Genomic DNA, 25645 nt, shown 5'->3' with positions numbered 1-25645 from the left:
CTTCGTTCATATATGTTGGAGTCGCCCTCAAATTTTCGGCATCGCAACGATGTCTAGAACTTTCTTTGCCATATCCTATTTCCAGTATATCCAAGAAATAGTTTAATGAGTTCAACGGTATTTACTGACGCTATCCAAGAACAAGCCATTGAATTGTCGATGAAGAAAAATGTATTTCTTGACCTGGAAATCATATTCTACTGTTTTCGAGAGTTGTATGGAAGCTCAACTGGTTCGAAGTCTGATCGGAGTTCACCCTTTAGGGAGTACCGTAGTGTTTATGGTTTAATACCCAAACGTGGATAGAACCTCTTTGGCTTATGTGTGTTTGCATTGCATTGGGTGCCGGACCCCCCGAACCCCACCATGGTTACTATGTAGTGTATATATTCAACACTGCCAATTGGTACCGTAAATGCTTTTGGAATATGAGACACTGATCAACGCATTGCTTTGATCGGATGTGTGAGGTCGACAAGTGGCAACGTAAAGTCTAACGGAGGCTGCACCAATGCAACTTAATCTGAGTGATGCTATAGTAACCAGGTAGGCTAAAAACTATTATGTAGAAGTTGAAAACAATCGAGCTTAGACTCGCATGCGCTCGCTTCTCACAGTCTTCTTAACGAAAAAGCAGCTTAATAGAGTACAGTAATAAAAAAATGTATGTGGGATGAGCTTTTTATTCATTAAATTTTTCAAGTTACTCGCTTTGAATAACTTTTATACATGAAAAATAAGCTAAATCGAATGTATATGACTTTTTAGAATATATTGAGTACAGCGCCACCTATCGTTTAATTAACTTCAACGGGTATCAACGTAATTACTAATCTAAGCTTGATTGCAATCGGTTAAATAGTTGTTTATGTGAAGCACTTTAGAAATTATATCAATCCACTTTGTAAATATTGTCAATGTCTACAGAAATGCCTACTTATATGGAGTACGCTTAGCCCCCAAAGTCTTTATAGTTACAGAATATTCTCACATCCTTAATCTGACTTTCTAGGGGTGCCTTACTTAAAGCGTACTTGTACAGAAAACAACTGCTCTGCTAATTCAGTAATAACTAGTCATAACACTTTCATACATACACACATAAATACACACTCACATGCATACGACTAAACACATGTACACAGCACAATATGCCATCGTTTAAACAAACAAATAAACAAACAATGGAATCTTTGCATAATTCAGATATTCAACTACTCGATATCTTTTATGTGGCATATGTCGTAGGTATGCACATACTCATACACACACATATCGAGTGTCGGTTGCAATGTAAAAGCCAATACCGAATGAATTCTTACTGCAAACCATCATCCGCACTACAATACAAACAAAGAAATTCACATCGTTGAAAGTTGGTTGGCTTTATGTGAAAGGATGTATGCGGGTCTAACCGACAGGAGGGACAATAGCAAATTTCCACAGAAAATGTAAATGGAAATTACAAGGGTTAATGTGAAACAAGCGAAGGGTTAATGAGAAGCAAGTGAATGAAAATTAAATTGTTTGACAAAAGAGGTCGATTGGTTTCTCAGAATTTATCGAGTGACGCATGAAAAGTACAGGAAAAGAAAGGACAAAAGTGGGTGTGCATTATTACGAGCAATTGCAATTACAAACTAGGGTGTTCGATTGGGTGGTGAAAACTCAAGGGTATTTTGAAGTCACTTGAAACACTTGCACTTTGTGGATAGTCGATTACACATCGATAAAAACAATTTTTAGCTAAAATATATAATGAATAAAAAAATTTGCAGTTTATAGAAAATCGGTAATAATAATGGACAGAAAATTGATAAAATATTAAAAATAGATAGTCGATTTAAAAATCGATAATAAAAATATTAGTCGATGATAAAAATAGTATGCACGTATATTTGAAGGGATGGTTGATAAAAACAATGGATAACCGATTAAAAAATCGATAGAAGAACAGCTGATTATCAAAATGGATATTGAATAGCAAAATTTGCAATTAAGAAGAAATCGATTATAAGAAATAATATATCGACAGAAAGTGATAATCGATTAAAAATCGATATTAACAATATTAATCGATAATACAACTCCTATGTATGTGTACTTAAACCAATGACTGATAAAAACTTAATAATCTATAATGAAAGTGAAAATGAAATTGAAAATGGATTGAAAATTGATAGTCGGTATTCGATAATAAAATTAGTACAATAGTACATAACTAGAGGGACGGCTGATAAAAAAATGGACTACTGTTAAAAACTCGATCATAAAACAATTTACCGGTAAAATGGATAAAGAATGGCACAATTTGTAATTAATATAAAAAAGATAATAAAAATAATGTATCGACGGAAAGTAACAATCGATTAAAATCGATAGTAAAAATACTAATCGATAATCAAATTAGTACGCGTGTGTATTTAAGGGATTGACTGATTACGAAATAATAATTTATGACGAAAATGGTTAACCGATAAGAAAATAGATACAAAACCAATTTAACGTTAAAATGGATGAAAAAAAATTTGTAAAAATAAAATTAATATGTATATACAAGTATGTTTAAAGGACGAGATATAAAAATTTAATAATAAATGGCGAAAATGGATAACCCATTAACAATTTACCGATAAAATGGATAATGAATAGCAAAGTTTGTATTTCAGATGAAATCTATTATAATAAATATTATAGCAATAGAATAATTATCGATTTAAAATCGGCAGTAAACATTTTAATCGATAATAAAATTAGTTTTTTAAAGGGACAGCTGATAGAAAAATGGATATTCGATTAAAAAATCGGTATAAAAACCATTTAACGATAAAATGGATAAAGAATAACACAATTTGTTATTAAGCAAAGTAAATAATGATAAATAATTTATCAACAGAAAGTGACAATCGATTAAAAATCGGTAGTAAAAATTTGAATCAGTAATAAAACTAGTATGTATATACTTATATATTTAAAGGGAGGACTGATAAAAATGTTATAATTAATGACGGAAATAAGTAAATGATTAAAAAATCAAAGGAAAAAGAATTTAAGCGATAAAATAAACCATCAATTGCAAAGATGTGTTATTAAAAAGAAATCGATAATCAAAAATAATCTATCGATGGAAAGTGATAATCGCTAAAAATTGATAGTAAAAATATTAATAGCTAATAAAATTAGTACATATGTATATCTAAAGGGATAACAGGCAAAAATAATAGTTACAGGAAAATGAATTTTCAAAAATTTAAATCTAAATCAAATGAATGATTATAAAATCGATACAAAAAAATGTATTGATAAAGTGGATAATGAATAGCAAAATTTGTGATTAAGAAGAAATCGATAATAAAAGGAATATATGGATTTAAAAAAATCGATTAAAAAACGGTAATAAAACTAGTACATGTAAAGGGATAACTGCCAAAAAAATATTAGTTTAAAACGAAAATGAATACCCGATTAAAAACGTCGACATAAAAACAATTTTGTCGATCTTATCGATAAAAAATAGGAAAATTTTTAAATAATAAGAAATCGATAATAATAAATAATAAGAAAGTGATAATCGATAAAAAATCGATTGTAAAAAGAAAATTATTACAGTGTATCTAAAGGTATAAATGCCAAAAATTATAGTTGAAGAGGAAAACTAATAACCGATAGTAAAAATCGATATAAAGGCTATTTATCGTTCGATCGGATAATTGATAAAAATCCGTTTTCTGTGGTAAGGTAATAAATGTGAATGCATATTAATACCGTACAAAATCCTCGATAAAACCATTGCTGCGGTTATCCTATTTTACCATTTCCCACGGGTGGCTTTTTTTCCTCAAGAATTAAAATAAATATTGCATACTCGTACATAAACTTATCAACACAGGTTGGAAACTAAAAGGTTCATAGTTTAAATTTTGTTTGAGCATATTTTGCCCAAGAAATTCACTGCTTTGCAAAATGGGAATGGCATCACATATTGACAAGTATGGCTATTTATTTATTAGTAAATTTGAATAATTTTTTTATAAAAATTGGTTCATTATTTTAATTTATGTTCAAAATTTTGTACAAAATTTATAAAACAATTTCAAATTTTTATCGAAACTTTAAGCTTTCAACTTTAAGCCTTAACTTTAAAACCAAAATTTTTCTGGGTATGCAGTTTAATAACCTATTGAATTTGAATTTACAAATTGCAAGTTTCAATTGTCTACAAAATACCACTGATTTTTGACAATTTTTTCTGCTGACGGTGCTAGGCTTTTCTGCCATATAAAAAATGGTTCGCAAAGAACATTTTAATGTATCTTTAAAATTTTGTATACGATTTATAAAAATGCACATAGTTTTATTGTCTATTCTTTTTTCTGACGGTGTTGAGCCTTTTCTCCGGTTTATTATTCTTAACCTTATTGAACCGGCAATTGTTCGTGATATTCGACTTAATATAAAGAGTGCTATGGAAATGTGGATATATTTAGCACAGCGCTTCAACAGGAGAAAATCACAGAGGAAAAATAAACATAAATAATAATGAGAATGGAGCTACATATTAGACCCAGCTGCATACATCCCTACTATGGGATCTCCCATGCTTATAATCACATTCTTAACCCCCGTTCCTGGAGTTTCATACTTCCGGATTTGTGTAAGTATAATTTATTTTATAATGAAAATAAGGCTTCCAAATATTTAAATAATCATAGGTTGCGCAAAATCAAACACCTCATTGGAGGATTCATAATCTATTCAAATGGTGTCGTACGTCGTTTTGTCACTTGTAAACTAGACAGCTGCAGTAAACAGACAAATAAGCAATGTAAAGTAAAGGTCAAAATGAAGATTTCCAGCATTCACATTTTTTTAAATATAATATTTTATTTACAAAAAATTTATGCAAAATCAAAATTCTATGTAAAATTTTTCGCTTCTTTGTCGTCATAAGGAACGAACGACAATTTTTTTATGCGACGAAAATGCGGAACTTCGCCAAAATTTATCAAAATTCAACGAATATTTTGAGCCACTGCAAACTTGCACTTATTTTTTTTTTCATTTAATGGGCATAAAATTGCGTACCCAATTTTTTTAGCTCTGAACTGACATTTTTAAGACAATATATCGAATTTTTATAAATTTCTTACAAAGATTGAGCCTTTGATTACTAGAGTTTGTATTATACAAATTTGCTAGAAATGAAAACTGCTGGAATAGTTGTGAAAATATTGCAACAGTTCACCCTAGTGGCTATAATTGGCGCGTACACCCTTTCTGGGTGTTTGGCCGAGCTCCTCCTCCTATTTGTGGTGTGCGTCTTGATGTTGTTCCACAAATGGAATACCAAAGCAATAAATGGATGTCGTTCGCCAAATGTGACTGGCAAATATTCTACACACGGAACTTTTGCTGCAGCAATCGCTGACAGTCGTTGACACATACTCGTACATATCTAATAATGTTATACATACATATGTATATATAATACATACACGCATTCGGATCCACATATAATTCTTAGTGAAATTTAAAATGCTAGCAGGTTTTTAAAATGCATAGGGCTTATATTTCAAGAAAACAAAACAAATCCTAGAGGATTTTTTTACTACTTCGTCAGAAGTGTGCTGCAAAAGATAACAAATTAGCTGTGCCGCGGTGCACGTGCACTTGGTGTGCGTGTGTGTTTGCATGACAAAGACAGCAAATAATATAGAAAATTGAAAAAGGCAGCAAGACAATTAATAATAAAGTACAATCATTTCCCTCAACATACAAATATTATAATCAGCTGTCCCTTCCATAATTATGTTGACATTTGTTGCATGTACATGTGAATATGTTGCGTGTGTCTGTGTTCGAAAGTAATCCAGCGCGTGTGTGCATGACAGCGCCGCAGGTTGCAACAAATCATAACGAACTCACATTTCCGTTTCCTTTGCATTTCGCAGCTGCAATATTTTGAGCGCTTTTGTACTTTTTCCCAATCGCATTACCCTCTTTTTATTGCTTTGTTTGTGGCACAGACGGTTGCATGCCTCACTGACTTAATTTGTTTTTTATTCAAATTTTTCTGAGGTGCAGCAATTTTGTTTTGTGTTATTCTTTAATTCTAGCGAAGTAAAAAATCCATTGAGGCTTAAATAGCTGGTGGTGGTATTTGGGCCGACTACTTTGCCGTAAGTTCTGATTTTTAAGCAGAAATGTGTGTTTCAAAATGGCATGCAACAAATTAATAAATTTTATTCATTACTTTTTGAAAGGCATAATTTACTTACAGTTAGGGCATAATTTACATATGGAAACTGTAGGACATCGGAGTGGTGGAGCAATACCAGGATGCTCAAAATAGGTTAGAGAAAAAGCTTGGCTGAAACACCGTTGCGTGCCTTTATTTTAGTAGGAATTTTCAGCAATTTGTATGTGAAAAAATTGACGAAGTAGAAGCTCTGGTAGTCTTTTGTGAACCATCTCTCACGATGCTTTATTGTATCGGGACGTACTGTAAAGGGATTTAGATGCAATAGGACGGTACAAAGAAAGTTATTTGACAGCTTTATGTTTGGTGAAGCTAATTATATCTTCCACCGTTCCAAAATAGAATTAAGGAAGGAGACAATTCGATACATTCTTCAATCCTGTTATGACCAGTGAAAAAGGTTGTTGTTTGTCGTCGCAATGCTACCGATTTCATTCGGCTAATATAGGAGACAAAAATGAGCCTTCCTTGGTAGACCAATCGACCAATTGAGGCAGTCTCCGTAGCCGAATGGTTTGATGCGTGATTATTATTCAAGTGTGCGAAGCAACAAATAATAGAAAAAGTTTTTTCTAATAACATTTTTTTTTTTCTTGACAACAACTGACCAGATTGAGGCAAACGATCGACCAGAAGTGGCCAATTTGCTAATAGAAAGGATGTTGTATTCTATTCGGACACAACTAGGTCACGCACTTTTCTAACGACGTGCCAGAACTTCCTAGGGCTTGAATTGCAACTCCTCTGAATGTCTAACGCAGCCACTGCATAATTGTGACTCACGAAAACCAATCGACTGTCATCTATATAAACATTTACAAAATTTTCCTGATGACACAAAACTAGCCTGAAGAAAGGCTTGTAAAAATGCACTAATCAGGTTTTTTACCAGGAGCATCGAGAATTGACTTAATCGCGAAATTATGAAGTTGCCTTCCGAATGGGCAAAAGTTATTGAATAAAATGAGGCATTTATTAATTCTAACAATCTTAATTTTGATATATACACAAGCAGTTATCCTGGATTGATTCGTCTTCTCACTTTAGCTCGCTCTCGAACGGATGTTCGGAAGCTACACAGAGGATACTTGAGCCCGGAAGTTGTAAGCTGTTTGGACCATATGCAGAAGAATCGACCTAGCAACCCCAAGTGAATGGCGATCAGGTATTTTCAACACTTGTGTGGACTCCTATAAAATCTCCAAAATGGGCCATTGGCCAAAATCGCGAAAGCGGTTAACGCGCCAATCAGGAAGAAGAAGAAGATTATCCTGTGTTTTTGGGCATCGAGACTAGCCGGCAACTTAAATGGTATTAAAAAAATGTGTGCGTTAGCGTAGTACACATAGATAGGATGAGAGAAAGAATAAGAGAGAGAGCAAGAATATATATCTAAATAAATTCACATCATTTGCAGAGAATACAAATAAACAAAATTTACAAAAAACGGAGAAGGGTCGACCGGTGTAGGTAAACGCCGGACACAAACCATGGTAACAACGCGGAGTACTCCGAGCGTTTATCACTCGCACAAGTGCAGCGATTCCAGGACCGCAGCAACGGCACAAATTACCGCAAGACAATACCAATAAATCCGACGCCGGAATGGATAGCACTTTATAGTACGCACAAGCACTAGCCAGGAAACGGAAACAAGCGCCAAAAAGTAGGCACCATAAAAAAATGCCAAAAAAATTGGGACCAAAAAACGGCCCAAGCAGTAGGCACCAAGGAAATATAACGCCAAAAAGTAGGCGCCAAAAATATATTTCCTACAAGTTTGCGCCAAAAAACAAGCGCCAAAAAGTAGGCAGTGTTATTTCTCACTAGAAATTAGCAACCACAAGGAAAACTCAGGAAAAATAGCCTAAAGTGTATCTAAGATATATATAATGTATTGCTCTTTCTCTCCTTTTCCTTTACGTTATATCTTTTTTCTCTCTCGCGTAACGAAAATGCCCAAAACGTTACATGGCCTTGAAATTTTACTCTCCATTCTCGCTCGTCCATCGATGCCCATGAAGTTTCACTTCAAAACCAATTATGCAATTGGTTAATTCGTCGTTGGAATTTTTGTCACAAATAAACTTTTAATTTGCCGACGCAGAGTTTAAAGTTTTTTTCGATATACAGGGTACCTGACGTGGTATTGGCACGCAAAAAAATACTTCGAGCCAAAGCAAGGAGCGACTTTCTGCGACTTTCTGCGTCTTTATTGTAATTTATAATATTTGCATCATTCATTCATTTAAAATGAAAGAAAGCTAGTCATAGTTTATAAAAAAAAATCAAAAAAAAAAAAAAAAAATTTCAAAAAATAAAAAATAATAAAAAATTATTTAATAATTTATAATATTTCTAAAAAAAAAAATTTTTTAATAATTAACAATAAATTTGATAAATTGGAAAAAATATATATTTTTTAAATAAATTGATTTATAATAACTATTTAATTTTTTTAATATATTAAAAAAAAATTTGTAATTAAATTGAAAATAAATTTTTTTAGTTAAGTTGAAAAAATAAAAAAATGTTTTTTTAGTATTTTAAAAATTATACAGCTTGGCGACAAAAGCCCCTCCTCTCGTGTTGAGTTTGACCTTGCGTAATATTTATATGAAAAAAAACCAAAACATGTGCAGATGAAAAACATTTTGAGCAAATGCAAGACTTGCAAATAAGAAATTTGAATTGCAAACTCTGTCGTATTGCAATCAGCCAGCTGAGCATGCCAACAACCATTTGTGTTGCGCACTCTGCAGGAAACAGGATAAGCAAACATAGTAGATACAAAACCTAACTAAAAACCTAAAAAAGCAAAATAATGCAAAACTAAATGTAAAAGGAGTTTGAAATTAAAAAAGTAAAGTAGAAATCAAAACTTCAATTTTTGCTACGCCATAAACTCCATTGCAGTTCCAATTTAGTGTTTGCGAACCCATTTGCCCACGATATAGGAAAAGTAGAGGCAAAAGCATACTTTTTCGGTATTTTTTCATATTTGGTACCATTTTCATTTCATAAAGTTAACAAAACAGAAAAAAAAATATGGACTAGTCCGAAATGCATTTCACCACATAAAATTTTCATAGCATCAAGCTGTGGAGGACCGCAGCAATAACATTAGTGGCCCAGAATAACAATAGCAACAACAAAAAACTGTGTGACATCAACACAAATGGCAAAGGTAGCCAAAAAAATATCAACAACCAAATCCCATGCAAATCTATGTTGTCATATGCATGTGTGGGTATGTGGCTATGAATGTGTGTGTGTGCACTTGGTCATTTGTATGGAAAATACTTGAGGCTGCAAACACGCTCAAGCCTGAATAACAGCAGTAAGTAAGTCTGTGAGCGAGTTTTCAACGACAAAAAGCACACACACACGCACACACATCCGCATACTTGCATATGTGGCACATTAGTATTTTCCTCGAGGTCCGTGCTTGTTTATTTTTATTGACTTATTTTGGCTCAACGCCATCACTCGAATTTTAAATTCGATGCTGGGATTTGTGCAAAGAAAGAAGAAAATACATCCAACACAAGAAGTTAAGTACAAAAATGCGAAAATTTTGCAAAAAAGAAAATAAAGCCAAATAAAGCCAAAAAAAATATTAAGAATCAGTTTAGAAAATAAATTTGTGTGCAAACCGAAAATATTGCAAATGCAGCAGTCAGTCTTCCTGCCCTTCTACTAGTCTCTCCTATAATTCCCCTTTCTCCGCACACTCTCTTCCGCTTGGCATTCCAATAACAATGTTTCGGTCAATAGTTAAATGCTGGCTGCATAACTAAACCGAATTGTTGCTGTTGCTGTTGTTGTTGCTGTAGCTATTTACGTTAGCCCAGGCTGCTTGGCCAGCAAGAGCCATCAAAATAATAACAACAACAACAGTATTTAAAATATTCGAGTGCAAACAGAGCAAAAATAACAGCAAATAAAACGCAAAAAACAACAACAAGTACTACTACAACGACTGCAAAAACAACGACCGCAACCACAACAAGGACAACAGTTAAAAGGGCATATTTTCATTGCACTTAACCCAAATTTTGCACTTTTGTTGCCCAACTAGTGGCGGGGAACAGTTGGCTAGCGGGTAGGGGCGAACGGAAGGGGAAGGAAGGGAAATGAGAGTGACTTTTAAATGTTTAAATACTGCCAGAAGAATATGTGGCCAATATATACAATTTTAGTAAAACGGAAATGAAATAAAATGAAAGAAAAAAAATTGGATTGCTTGATTGGAGAGTAAATTATAGAGCTAAATGACTAAGTGAATGAAATAGCTGCATAAGGAAAACAAAATGCCGCGCACGATAGTTGTGTTAAGCGATTGCTTTTCCTCCAAGGAAGATTCGAGCAGCCACTCTAGCCGAATGCATTGGTGCGTGACTACCATTCGGTAGCGCCCGGGTTCTAATCTTCTGCATGAAACACTAAATGGTGGAAAACGTTTTTTCTAATAGCGGTCGCCCTTCAGCAGGCAATGGGAAACCGCTGAGTGTATTTCTGCCATGAAAAAGCTTCTCATAAAAATCTATCTGCCGTTCATAGGTGACTTAAATGTAGGTAAGTCCCTCTATTTGTCGAAAATCATCAAGTCACACGCCATAAATAGGCGGAGGAGCTACGTCAAACACCCAATAACAGGTGTAAAGGCCATTTATAAATAAGTATGTATGTATATACTTGTATATATGTAAAGGGTGATAACCCTACCCGTAAGGCTGCCCCGCCGAATCACGAGGTAGGGCAGAGAGGTGGAGAAGTCGGTCCTGATCAAGTCGTGTGCACGAACGATAACTTTTTTATTTTTTTTTAATTTAAAAATTGGAAAAGGAATGAATGAATTTCACAATGAATTCAAAAGCATTAGCGGCTAGGCCATCAATAAATTGCTATAAAAACTATTTTCAGTTTTTAATTTAAAAACATTGTCATTGTGAATTGGAATTGTTATAAAAAGATATAAATCTATCATATGAAGGCTAGTGATTATTCGATACCTTGAAAGTAAATACTCCATCATTTTTCACAAAGCCAGTAGTAGTTTTATTATTCTATTCTTTTTGGCAGTATTTGCTATATAACAACGGTATAACTGTGGCCTATCATAAACTCACCATGTAAATTTCAATTTGCAGTTATTTTTTCGTGTTTGCTATTCCTGCAAATTCTACCTGTAATTGATTTTGAAAAGTTTAAACTTCGCAATGCTTCCAATTTTTTCTTCTTAGAAAACCTTCGAAAAATTTGAGTACAATAAAAGTGCAGCACATAAAATATGTAAAAAAGGGTGAAGAATTATCTTGCAACAGATATCCTGTGTTTCCTAGTGAACACGATTAGTTTTGTTTTGTTGAGATTTACCCCGAGACCATTCGATTCAGCTCACCGGTTTACATCGCTCAAAGCATTTTGCATTATATTGCAATCAGTGAATTTTTCTCTTATTAGTATTGCAACACCATCTGCGTAGGTCAACGCATGTGTCCTCCTCTCCTCTAGAGCCTTTAGCAATCGGTTCGTTACCAGGATCCTTAGCAGAGAAGAGAGTACATCGCCCTCCTCACGGATCTGCGTATCATCGAGAGACCCAACGTCGAAATTACAAATCTGCCAGTAGCAACAGTTCGATAATTTTCACAAGTTCCTCAGCGATACCCAAATAAGACTCGCGTTTATTGTGGCACTCGGTAGGATGCTGTTAAAAGCGCTAAGAAGGCTACCAGAGAATACTTTTTATCCTCTATTGATTTCTCCAACTCCATCTAACACAGAGAGATCAGTTTGTTGCAGATTTGGTGTGCCGATTGTATGTGCGAGAGCAGTAACAAGAAGGTTCTGGTCTGAGTCTGTAATTTTTTAAAATATTTTTCCCTGCTATTTTGGATTTCGTCATCGACCATAAGTATTTGAAGATATCAGTGTATGTTCGAGTTTTTCACGTACCAAGCGCTGTTGATTTCACTGCTAGTAGCGTGAATTAAACAATTTAATTGATTTGATCAATTTTAACTACTGTTCTTCTTCATTTTTTCTTTGGTTAAAATGACTTTTCTATACAAATTTAGCTCATTATATAACAAAAACCATGTAAATTAAATTTTAAATATTAAGCAAAAATTAGAAACATGTCTCGAATCTTTTATCCCATATCCACGGATTTTAATTAGAATTTTTGGAAAGATTTTTGGTGCATAGTTTTATAGCTTCTTAAATTTTAGTCTAGTAAAGTGTTAGTTTGGAAAAACTGCGCTAATTTTTTTCCAAAATTTTTTTTATATGGAGAAAATGCGCAACACTATTGGAGAAACCAATTATAAAGGTGAGGTTAGGTTGACCTGGCTGGCTGAAAGCCATCACATAGACCTATTGGTCCTTAGTGGTACCAGTTGGAGTTTGACTCTTACGTTTCCTTGTAGTAGGCTTCTTGTAATAAGCCTGCGTCTTTTGCGAATCTAAGTAGGCTTGAAACTCTAACCCCGAGAGACATTCTAACCTCTCATATTGTAAAGCTGCAAAGAATTTTAATCTGGTTTAAGCTAACGCTGGGCAAAAACATATACGGTATTCTAAAGTTTCCCTCTTTTCCAGTTCATTGAAAAATCTGCAGTTATCACTGTTTGTAATTCCCATCTTGTGTGCGTGTGCCGCTGGCAAATTGGGGCCTGTCAGTAGCCCTTCGATAGTTCTGGTTTCTATTCCAGACAGGGATAGTACGAATCTGACGTATTAATCTGCATTCTGTGTACAGATGATTTTCGCGGTTTTGCAAGTGGCTCGATTATTCCACTTCCTGTCCGCAGCGATGTCATTGTACATCGTATTTAAAGGTTTTAATATGTCGTTTTCTTGTTCAAATTGCAAGTAAACTGCATTCTTGGCAATCTCATCTACAATTTCATATACTGCAATGCCCTTATGTTCGGGTAGCCAATAGATGTGTGGTTGCATGCGGTTGATGTGTGGTCTGTCTGCCGCTAGTCTCTCTATGGTTTGCCTGGTCGCAAGAACATTTTTAGATGAAATTTCATATGAGCTTATTGCCTTTATTGCCGCTTGACTGTCGACGCATATATTTACGTTGGAATTGCTCTATATCTTTGATAGCGTTGTAGCCTTTGCTACCGCCAAGACTTCTGCTTGAAAAATACTGCAATGGTCAGGGAGTTTAATTTACCGCCGGATGCCCTGCTCTGCGCAATAAATCCCTGCACCTACTCCGTTCAACATTTTTGAGCCGTCAATAAATATATTAATCGTATTGGGGCTAGGTTTCATACCTCTTTTCCACCCCTCTTCTTCTATTGTTGTTCATAATCTCTTCACCTTATTGTATTTCGGAGTTATAGTCCGTATTAGTTCGATAACTCATATCTATTGAGCCATGTCCGAATATTTTACAGGTAAATTAACCCGTTGCGTTAAGTCTTGCTGCTAGATCTTCTGCCGCAATGTCAATAGGTAGTAGGCTGAGTATTCTTTCAAGTGCGTTACTGGCCTTTTTCTTCCTCTCCAATACCTGTATCTTGTGCTTCCATGATATTTTGCTATCCAAAATTACTTCAAGGTACTTTGCGTGGTCTTTAAGAGTCAGTTCAACGTCATTTAGCTTTGAGGGGGTGCCAACTCGTGATTTTGTACCTTCTAGTAAAAAGTATCATATCCGTTTTATCGGCGTTTATCCCCAAGCCTGTCTGAGTTGCCCATTGATGCACTGTTGCGAGTGTATTATTCATTATGTCGCTCACGATACCCTAGTATTTGCCTGTTCCTACATGGCATAGCAACATCATCGGAATATGCTATTAGTTTAGATGCCGTGCCTTGAAATTTCGTTAATAGTTCATTAGCTGCGAGTAACCAGAGAAGTGGCGATAGAACGCCATCTTGTGGCGTACCTTGATATGATTCTTTAGAGAGTTTAGCTTCGTTCCATTTCGCCCTTATTGTACAACCTAAAAGGTTCTTTATTCATGAATAAATAGCGTGTATTTGTCATATCTAAGCTCCTTAGAAAGGCTTCCCTCGACACATTGTGTCTAGAAATACTCTTAAAGCGTATTTCCTGTACTCTAGAGCTTTCCCTATGACTAACAGTGAGTGTAACGCAGTCTCTGTGAATCTGCCTTTAGTATATGCATGTTGCGCCTTAGACATAAAGTCTGACATTCTATTTTCTCTAATATGGGCATTGAGGATTTTCTCAAGTGTTTTGAGGAGGAATGAGGTCAAACTGATTGGCCTATATTCCATTGAGTGTATGGTGTTGCTTTTACCTGCTTTCGATATAAGCACAACCCTTGCTTCTCTCCAGAATACTGGCACATAGTTAAACCTCAGCCAACCTGTGTATATCGCTTTTACGCATGGTACCAGCAGATTGCCCATCCTTTGGAGCATGGCTGGAAAAATTATGTCTAAAGTTGGTGATTTAAATGGGTCAAAAGTGCTTAATGTCCATTCTATTTGTTGCGATGCAATAATGCCTTTCGGTATGTTTACTACACTATTTCTTACAGGCTTCTGACCTAAATAGTCTATGCATCCTGGAAAATGACCAGATCTTGTAGCGATTCTTCACAACTATCAGTCTAGTCTCCGTTGGATTTGCGTATTGCGCGTAGTCGGGTATAAAAAATCAAGTGGATTTCCCAGCAGCTTCGCACTCTTAATAAATGCAATCGTGTCAAAAATATTTCAGTTTTGTCCATTTGTTGGCTAATTTTTTCGCGTGCGTCCAGTCTGTGAGCCACGGGGAAAACATGCATTTTCAAAGTTGAAGATAAAATTGAATACGTCTAAGATTTAAATATACATCAGAAGCGTTTATTGCAATACCTCGAATCATTATACTTATATATGCAGTTTTCACTTACCGTTGATACTGTTTTTGTCCCTCACTAAAGTTTTCGGCAAAATACTTTTGTGAAACATTTTAACCCTTAATCAAAGCTGTAATCTTAATATTTTCAGATTTTTAAAAATAAGAGTCAAATTGACCTACAAGCGCAAGACACATTGAGCTAAAATTTTCTACAAAAATATGCGGCATTCAATTTTGTTATGCACTCTTGGAAAATAAAAGAAAAACGAGCTTTTTCAAATAATTTAGATCAACTTGAGATCAAATTAGTAAACTACAATACATTGTAAAAAAAATGTTTTCTAATACTGTGCTGTTCGCTCTATAACAAGAAACTCTTCAAACGTTCAATATAAATATTTTTCCTACAGTTCAATATATCTTTTCTTGATATCAAAGTTTTACTCAAACAATGCGCAAGCCCGATTAACTGCATTAGAAGCAGTTATGCTCAATTTGGAATTTCCGCGCTCTCACTTTCTTGTTTCATATACGTACGCGTCCCACTAGGCGTCGATGATATTATAATACCTAGTACGAAAAGCATCGACAATTTTAACACCTGTAAACGGCGCGGCTTTGGATTTATAAGAAAAAAGGTTCCATAAAGCAGAGCATGCCAATTGAGAAATGAATTAATGTTGTTAAGATAAAAAATTACACTGTGGAACAAATTCAGGTTAGCAAAAATTAGGTCCATTCTGAGAGTGGCGGGTGAAAATAGAGGCGAAATTAGAAGACCCGTATCGCGCCGTTTTTTTATGTTAGTTCGAATTTTTTTTAATCGGCCTTCGAAGTTCGAAATCGGAGCAAAATTTTTTATATGGTTTTTTTGGCTATAACTCGTCAACTAATTGATATTTTTTCAATCTGTAAAAGCCAAATTATTGTTAGAGACCTGTGCAACAATTACAATTTTTGAAAAAATTGATTTCGAAAATTTTTGTGGTACTTATGAAACAATATACTGAAAATCGGCATTTGACTGCAAACTTCGAAGGCCGATTAAAAAAAAATTCGAACTACAATAACATAAAAAAGAGGTTGTCCGTAAAGTCGGTTTACTGACGATAGTTTAACGTGATAACGTCATAAGAAAATACTGATTGAATGGTTGCATTTTTCAAAAGAAAATTTTAATTTTATTTGTTTGATAGATATTTTGTATGGATATAGAGAATGAGGTAACATTAACATAACATACAATAATATACTTTAACATAACATAACATAACATAACATAACATAACATAACATAACATAACATAACATAACATAACATGCTGTTCAAGCAAGGTAACGACGCATGAGCAAGATAACGACGCATTTTTTGGTGCGTGCAGCCGGCTCCATAGAATTATTAGACGTTATCACGTCAAAAAATAATAATAACATTAAAACAACAGGTATTATTAACAAACTTTTAAATTCTTCAAGTAAATCAAATTAATAATAATCAATAAGAAGGCATATGCAAATACAAATACGCTCGCTTAAGTAGGAGAGAGCAAGATGTCGAACGTTTCCGTTCGTTTGCTCTGTTTGCTTTGTCGTTCGTTCCGCGCTTTCGCTTGCAGTTCATTCAAGGTAACGGCAATGAGCAAGGTAACGACAAATGAGCAAGGAATGGTCCTAATTTTTGCTAACCTGAATTTGTTCCACAGTGTTATTTAGCTTTTGTTGTACTATAATACATTTAAAAAAAAAAGAAAAAAACTGCTTGCTTCAGTTGTGCTATAATAAATTTGGAAAAAAATAAAAATAAAAAATAAACACAATTTTAATAACAGCAATAATAATATGAATATCATTAATAATAAATATGACAAAAGTGGTAAAAAATATACTTAAAATAATATAATATAAATTATACTGGCAACCTTTAATACTTTCGTTGCATCACCATTACTACATCACTTTATAATTTCTAAAAAATTTCCATTTTAATATAAAACCGCTTTAATTTGTTACCTATCCGCATCATTTCCATTCTTCCTTATTCCTTTCTATTCTTTTTAGCAAATTAATTTATTGCAAAACCATTCACTACGTTCTGGTTGGCTTAGCTGCTCGGCCATTTGTGGCGTGCCACATGCCGCGTGCCACACACACTTCAGCTGCAGCTGCAAGTGACTGTGGTTTTTATGCTCGTCTATTTATTTTTCATTTTTTTTTTTATTTTTGCCTTTCTCTTTTTTCTACCACATTTGATTTGTTTTATTAACACTTCACCTGTCGTTTTCAACTCTTCGCTTCCATAGAGAATGGAAGCATAAAAGCAGTGCATCTATTAAAGTGAAATTATAATCGAAGTTAGCAAAATCAATTGACATTAATTTTTCTTATTTCTTTTTTACAAGATAGAAGCAGTAAAATTCATAAAAACTAATATTACTGATGATTTGTTCAGCTTAATTGGTTTTTCTTTCGATATTTACTATATTACATTTTTCAATATTTTTTCTATGATCATCAAAAAAATAAAAATAAATAACAGTCGGATATCCTAGATGAAGATTGTGCAGTGATGCTGCAAACTTGGTCCCTGAACCTGAATTGGACCAGAGTCTCATGCAAAAAGGGGACCGAGTTGACATTGCCAAAGACGTGAATTCCAAGACTGAATCCCACTATACATTCATGAGACGCATCATTACTGAAATCAAGACATCAGGCGAGTGAGTAGAGAGCTCCGAACGAATCGAAGTCTAAATAACCACATCGTTTTCAGTCAAAAAAGAAAGCGATGCTCACGCTTTTTATGGATTAGAACTATTATTTGGGTGTAAGCGAGTATCGTATCTGTTATTGGTGGCTCAAGAGAAGACATTGAAAACCGTATAAGAAAAGCGGTAAGCGAAGCAAGCTTTCGCTGTCTGCAACTCCATGATTATCACACGGCGCACAAGAATAAAAATATTTAACTCCAACGTCTTTTGGCGGAGTCAATCAAAATTATTCTAAAAACTACAAAAATTTATAAAAAGGTGATCTCCAATCGTGTGTTTGTTCAAAGCCCGTGGACTTGGCTTATTTCGATACTCAGAAAATTAATTTAATAGTAAAATTTAGAGGACGCATGTCGAACCCTTGATGATATGTCTAAAGAGTTGGATGTTGACAGATCAACCATCGGTAAACGGTTGCACGCGATGGAAATGGTCCAGAAAGCAGGTAACTAGGTGCCACATCAATTAAAGGAGAGAATATCGAGAGACGTTTGGTGACGTTCAAGTGTGAGATGCTTCTTGAACGGCAGAAAAGAAAAGGTTTTCTGCATCGCATCGTCACTGGCGATGAAAAATGGATCTATTCTGATAACCCTAAGCGTCGAAAATGTTGGAGCCTGCCAGGTGAACCAGGTCCATCGATAGCGAAAAAGAAATATTCATGCTTCAAAGGTTATGTTGTGTATCTGGTGGGTGTCATATATTATGGACTCCTTAAACCATCTGAAACCATCACTGGCGATCGTTTCCGACTGCAGCTAATGCATCGCACTTTCAAAGAAAAGCGGCCAGAATGGAATGGTAGGAATGAAAAACTAATTTAGCTGCATGCCAACGCCAAGCCACACGTTGCTAAATCGGTCCAGAAATATTTAGAGGGGTTGAGTTGCGAAAACCTGCCCCACCCATCGTATTCCGCAGACATTGCACCTTTGGATTACCATCTGTACCGATCAATGCAGTCAGCCCTTATTGGAGATCGGTTCTCTTCTTACGAGAGCATCGCAAACTGGTTCAATGAATGGTTCAAGTCAAAATAACTCGGATTTTTCGTCAGAGCAATTCATATGCTGCCGGAAAGATGTAGTAAAGTTTAGCTTCCGATGGCGCCTAATTCACATAATTTAATGTATTATTTAATTGTTTAAATAATTGGAAAGTTTAGCTAAAAAAAAACAAAAAAATAAAAAAATAAGCTGAGAGCAGGCTGAGAAAGCGGAGCGCTGGCAAGTGATCAAGGTTAATTGAAAATGCATTGAAATATATTGAATTTAGTGAATTGAAGGTTAATATTTGGGATGAAGAGCTGAGCCACGTCCAGCGCATATATGGCTGTGAATCAAATTCAATTTCAGATAGCTGGCTATGAAATGAGTAAAGTGGTAAAATATTTGGTTTTTATGGTACGAATTTATGCCTATACAAAAAAACAAAAATTGAATAAAAATACAGCACTTTACCAAAGCCACCAAAAAATCTGGTTTTTCATGCCCTTCAAACAAACGAAATGTAGAATATCGCTTTGAAATACTACACTCAGCTCCACTACATCTACTCCACACTCTATTCTTTAAACATCAAACAATTATCATTTAACGGTGGAAAACATTTAATTAGCTTCATTACGGATGGCGCAATGGAAAATTGTTTTATAGCAAAACTGAAAGCCTAGAAATGTTGGAAAGGCTGCAGTAAGAAATGTGGCCGTAATCGAAGTCAAAAAGGGGTGCTGAGATTTCGAATGGAAACAAACAAGAGGAAGTAGAGTATATAAATATTATTAAGTATATATGTAACTTTATACACATGCATGTATTTGTGCTTGTCTGTGTATGCTTGTGGAAGTATTTCCGATCGTATGTTGGTGGCACGCAAGCAATTGGAACTTGCCCAACTTTAAAAGCGAAAACTATAAATTGAAATGGCCAATGAAGCAAGAAGCCTGGCGAAAAGTGGAGGCCAAACAACTGTCGAAACAGAAACAGAAAGAGAAACAGTTAACTGGTGAGTGAGCGGCAAGCTGTTCTAATTGATTTACTAAAATTTAAATTATTAATGCAAACAGCGCTTAGTACGTTGGTGGCCTTCCGCTACGATGATGGAGTTGAAGTGGCGCGGCGGCAGCAGCTGCGCTAAGAAATGGACGACAAGGCTGTTCAAAATTGGGGCCGGAAACTCCCACACAGACGCTGTTGAATGCATGAATGTAAGAGGCAAGTATTTCCGTTAGAAGTAATTCATAGTAGCTTTCACCCAATAAGTACTGGAAGGAGAGCGAGGAGTGCGAGAATATAGCGCTTGGCTGTATTCTTGGCAATTAAATTTAAATTAAAGCACAATTTTTGGCAACAACCAGACGCAACGCGTGAAGAAGCCGTAGGCGGTAGAAGGTCGTAATAGCATGATAAACTGTCGAAAAATTTAGCCGTCGCACAAGCTGGAAAGGTGGCAAGGCGAAGGCAAAGCATAAAAGGGCGAAAGCATACCATAAAACAGCGCAACCCACCCAGCCGTGGGTGGTTGAGTAGCAGTAAGGGCTGAGTATCAAAGTGGGAATTCTAGCAAAAGTTTTCAAATAATTTTTATTATTTTTTTTAATGTTAACTCCTTGGCCAGACGGTAGCGTGGCGGAGGTGTTGGGTTAGCAACGCTTTTGCAGCTAAAGGCAGTACATTTTAAATGGGTGAAGGATATAAAGAATTGCTGTAGTCAATGAGCAACCAAACGGCCGGTTCATCACTTCCGCCACGCTTTTCATGTTGATGTTTAAATAATGTTGCCTGTTGTTTTGGCAGCATTTTGTGTAATTAGCGTTGTATTTAAAGTACGGAAAATAAATTGTGGAAATAAATTTGTATATAATTAAATTTTGAAACGAATGCAAAGGCGGAAAATGTGAAGTTTATGAAAGGAGAAAATTTGTATAATTTAGAAGATATAAATGTTTTGTGGTGTAGCATTAAGTGAGGTGGAAGTTAGTTGTAGTTGTGTTGAAATTATGCACCCAAGTGAATTGGAAGGTGCATATTTTTTGGTAAATTTTGTGTAAGAGAAATTGATGAACAAATATTTTAAAATAAAACAGCATTATTAGGGAAACATGCGAGTTTTACTAATATCTAATTAATTAATTTTATTTATACTAATTTTTAATAATTTGTAACTTTTTTTGTGTTTATAGCATCAAACGCTATTTTCGAGGGTAGTTTGAAAAGTCCATGCAAAAATAAAAGTTACTTAATTATTTAGGGAAAACTTTTTTTTTAAATCTCGACATAGTCACCTTTTAGGCTTATACACTTCATAGAACGCTATTTTTGCTCTATTCCGAATAGTAGCATTTTTTCAAGTCCTCAAAATATCCATTCGCTTCTGCAATCAGCTCCTTGTGTGAATAAAATATTTTTCCTGCCAGTCGTTTCTTCGAATTGGGGAGCAAATAGTGGTCTGATAAATCCGAGGAAGCCAAGTCTGGAGAATTAAAGGTAAACGACTGCTTGCGACGGCAAATGCTGAGACGTGAGCTGCGTTGTCACGATGGAAAAGGAAAAACACTCGTCTTCCTTGATTCAAACGAATGCCAAGCCCAAAGAAATACACCGATCTGGCTGAAACTTGGTGGGTACTCTTCCAATGGATGCTACTGACTAAACATAATCTTAAAACGCGTCAGTAGTGACACCTCCATGACTTTGCCCGCCCCTCATTCAATATTTTAAGTAAATAAAAATATTCACCATCCATTTTCAAATGATATCATAGAATTTTATGTATGTATTCCTCTTCCTGGAGTCTGGGCGGCTATCTTGAAGATCTTGAGCATGAAAATGGATATTGGGAAGACAAAGGATACTGCGGGCGCGCAAGCCTTTCAGATAAACGGCACTAAACGCGGAACAGTAGATGAGTTCTGCTATCTTAGAAGCGTCATCAAGATAAATGGCAGTTCAGCAGTCCACATTTGTAGTCGAATATCAAAGAGTCACGCTGTGTTTGGTCTTTCGGACAAAGTCACACATATCCAGGCGCACGAAATTGAGGATCTTTGAATCTAATGTAAAGTTTGTTGTCCTGTATAGGTGTGAAACATGGAACACAACAATGCGTGATATACAAGCACTCCAAGTATTTATCAATCGTAGCCTTCACAAAATTGTGCGCATTTTCTGACTTGATACCATCACTAACATCTAACTACCATCACTGGGAATTAACGAAGCAGTTCATCTTAACCAGTTTAACTTGACAGCCAATTTGACGGCGAAAGTGGAAATAAATCGGTCAAACACTACGAAAATCACATGGAGATATCACAAAAGCAGCCCTAGATTGGAACCCGCAAGGCAGTCAGAGATGTAGTAGGCCACAAAAGCATTTCAAGCTGGTCGACCTTGGTGCCGAATCAAATTCTTAGATTAAAAAAATCGAGTTTTAACTTGCCTCAATATCTTCGTTCCACCTAAGGACTACGGGGAAATATACAAAATGCCTCTAATTTTCTTAAGTGCGTCCGTCCATTCGCTCAAAAGGTTCACCGCGTTCAGGCGGCGATGCAGAATCTGTTGCAAAACGCAAAGAACACGAGGAACGTCCGAGACACTGTCCGATCTGCAGAATTTATTCAACCAGTGCAAGCGATGATTGACGAAGAGCCTTCAAAACCAACGAGGGCTTTGCGAGGGAACTTACTGTTTCTAACGGTCATATCCCTCGAGTTGTTCACGAAGATCTGTCAGAGCAAACTGGATAGAAGCAAGTTATTCTATCAAAACGACTTCTTCACAAAATTAAATATCTTGAAGCACCCGAGATATTATGGTTTTTTCTGACAAAACACCTTTTTACCAAAGAGGAGCTTTTTCATGTCAGAAATACACTCGGAGGTATTTGTGGTGTTTTACGCACGGAGATTCGATCCTACGCACTCCCGAATGGCAGTGACACACCAACCCATTAGGCTACGGCGACTTTTATCATTTGTCAATTATAAATCTTCCCAAAAAGTGATTAATTTTGAGACACCTGATAGATTACATCTACCGGAAATACATGAAATTCCATGTATTTTTTATCTTAAAAATTTGCAATAGTTGTCTATAGAATAAAAACGCGATAGTGATTTCATAACATATTTCTAGAAGATTAGAAAAATACTCGCCGAGAAAAATATGTTAAATGACTTTTATCATAAAAATGCGAGACATCGCATTATCAAACGTCTAATTAATCAAGCTGCGTCTGTCGTTTGAGATGATTAGAGACGAGCCAACTAAAAATAATTTTAGTGTTACTGATATACAAAGACATACTGGGTTGCCAGTGGCAAAAAATCATGAGCCCCACATTTTGCGTTCGACTTTTAATATTAAATGGAAGAAGCCAGTGTGCGAGTTCTCGCCTCTTAAACCACAACAAATACCACCACGACTAGAATTTACTCGCGGACATATGCAGTGCACAGATGAATGGAAAAAATTGTGTGCTCCGCTGAGAACTAAATTAATTTAGATGGTACCGAGTTGCATGATCTTCGACGAAAAAATATTCAGTTATCGAAAATAAACTTTGTACGAGGAAGCTTTATAGTGTGGGCGACCTTTCTCTGCTACTGGAACGGCTCACATTTATTTTATTGCTTCAAAAGTGAACTCGGCAATCTACAACGAAATGTTAGTAGACGCTCTTATCTCATTTATGGAAGAAAAAATGGGTCATGACTGCAACTTCCAGCAAAACAACGCAGCAATTCATGTCTCAAGAGAGTTGTTTAAGAGCTTTAGGGACCAGCAGATCTCTTTTTTGCTGGCCGTTGCATGTAATGTATGTAATGCCGATTTAGATCTCGTAGAAAACCTTCATGGTTTGAAGGATTTGCGATCAAAAGCACTGAAATCACACTTTTCACACGATTAGGGAGGTGATTTTGACAATAAAGGAAGTTTTGATTGAAATTGATCCGGGAATAATCCAGAACTTAGTAAATTCGATGCCGATGAGAAGGTTTGGACTGATTGAATTCAAAATCAAAAACTATTCAGAATATTACTTTTGTTTCTCTGCATTGGTGCATTTACACGAATATTTGCTCTCTTTTCATTGATTTTAGAAATAAGTATTTGAAGCAATTATATATACCTACCTCGCTACAAGATGGAAGGGCATCTGCATTTTAGCCACATTCTATATTAGTATTTTTCTTGTTTGTTTAGAATGTTAATTCCGAAGGCGTTTCGCATTTTTTCACATAAAAAAAAATTTGGTTCATATTGTATTTTATGACCAAAAATTAAAATTTAATTCTAATTAAATCGAATTAATTTTTTAAATCAAAATTACAAAAAAAAATTATAATAAAAATAGTCTGGAAATTATAATTAAGAATCATCGAACTGGGATGGAAAGTTTGCATTAAATTGAGAATTCGTTTTCATAAATGCGTTTTTGTTTGCAGGAATAGCTCTTTTATAAAAAAATAATGAACATTCAAGCAAAGAAAAACAAAACAAGAAACATTATAAAAATTAGTAAAAATCATATCAATTAGTAAATAATTTAATTCTGTGAATGAAGCATAAAATATTTTTAGACCGTTTTTGAAGGAAAATTCATTGAACATATTAAATAATATCCGTCTCTTAACATTTTATACCAAATTTGCGAAATGTGAAATTCAATGGTAATTCTCGTTCTTACGTTTCGCAATTTTCAGAGACGTCTAGATATTAAAATAAATAAAATTAAAATGAAAAAGTACGTGTCTTATGTTTTTGGTCATAGAACAAATTTAGTGGAGTAACATCAAAGAAAAAAGAAAAAAAAAACAGTTTTTGTTGGCCCATCCTAATGCGCCTAATAAAATAAAAATTTAAAATTAAAAAAACGGTTTTTGGTCATAGAATAAATTTGGTGAGGTAACCTAAACAAAAGAAAAAACATTGTTTTTGGCCCGTCCTAATGCGCCAAATAAAATATAATTAAAAAATACCTGTCTTATGTTTTTAATCATAGAATAAATGTAGTGGGGTAGCATAAACAAAAACAAAAGAAAAATATTTTTTCGTCGGCCCAACCTAATGCGCCAAATAAAATAGAAATAAAAAAGTATGTGTCTTATGTTTTTAATCATAGAATAAATTTGGTGAGATAACATCAAAAACAAAAAAAATAACAGTTTTTTTTGCCCATCTTAATGCGCCTAATAATATAAAAATTTAAAATTAAAAAACGGTTTTTGGTCATAGAATAAATTTGGTGACGTAACCTAAAAAAAAAATGGTTTTTGGCCCGTCCTAATGCGCCAAATAAAACATAATTAAAAAATGCTTGTCTTATGTTTTAAATCATAGAATAAAAGTAGTGGGGTAGCATCAAAAAAAAAAAAAACAGAAGAAAAAATTTTTTCGTTGGCCTATCCTAATGCGCCAAATAAAATAGAAATAAAAAAGTATGAACCTTATGTTTTTAATCATAGAATAAATTTGGTGAGATAACTTCAAAAAAAAAAAAAACACAGTTTTTTTGGCCCATCCTAATGCGCCTAATAAAATAAAAATTTAAAATTAAAAAAACGGTTTTTGGTCATAGAATAATTTTGGTGAGGTAACCTAAAAAAAGGAAACAAAAATGGTTTTTGGCCCGTCCTAATGCGCCAAATAAAACATAATTAAAAAATTCTTGTCTTATGTTTGAAATCATAGAATAAATGTAGTGGGGTAGCATCAAAAAACAAACAAAAAAAAAAAGATTTTTTCGTTGGCCCAACCTAATGCGCCAAATAAA

This window comes from Anastrepha ludens, chromosome 2 (assembly GCF_028408465.1).
Source record: "Anastrepha ludens isolate Willacy chromosome 2, idAnaLude1.1, whole genome shotgun sequence".
NCBI lineage: Eukaryota > Metazoa > Arthropoda > Insecta > Diptera > Tephritidae > Anastrepha > Anastrepha ludens.
This window is presented reverse-complemented; position numbering follows the sequence as displayed.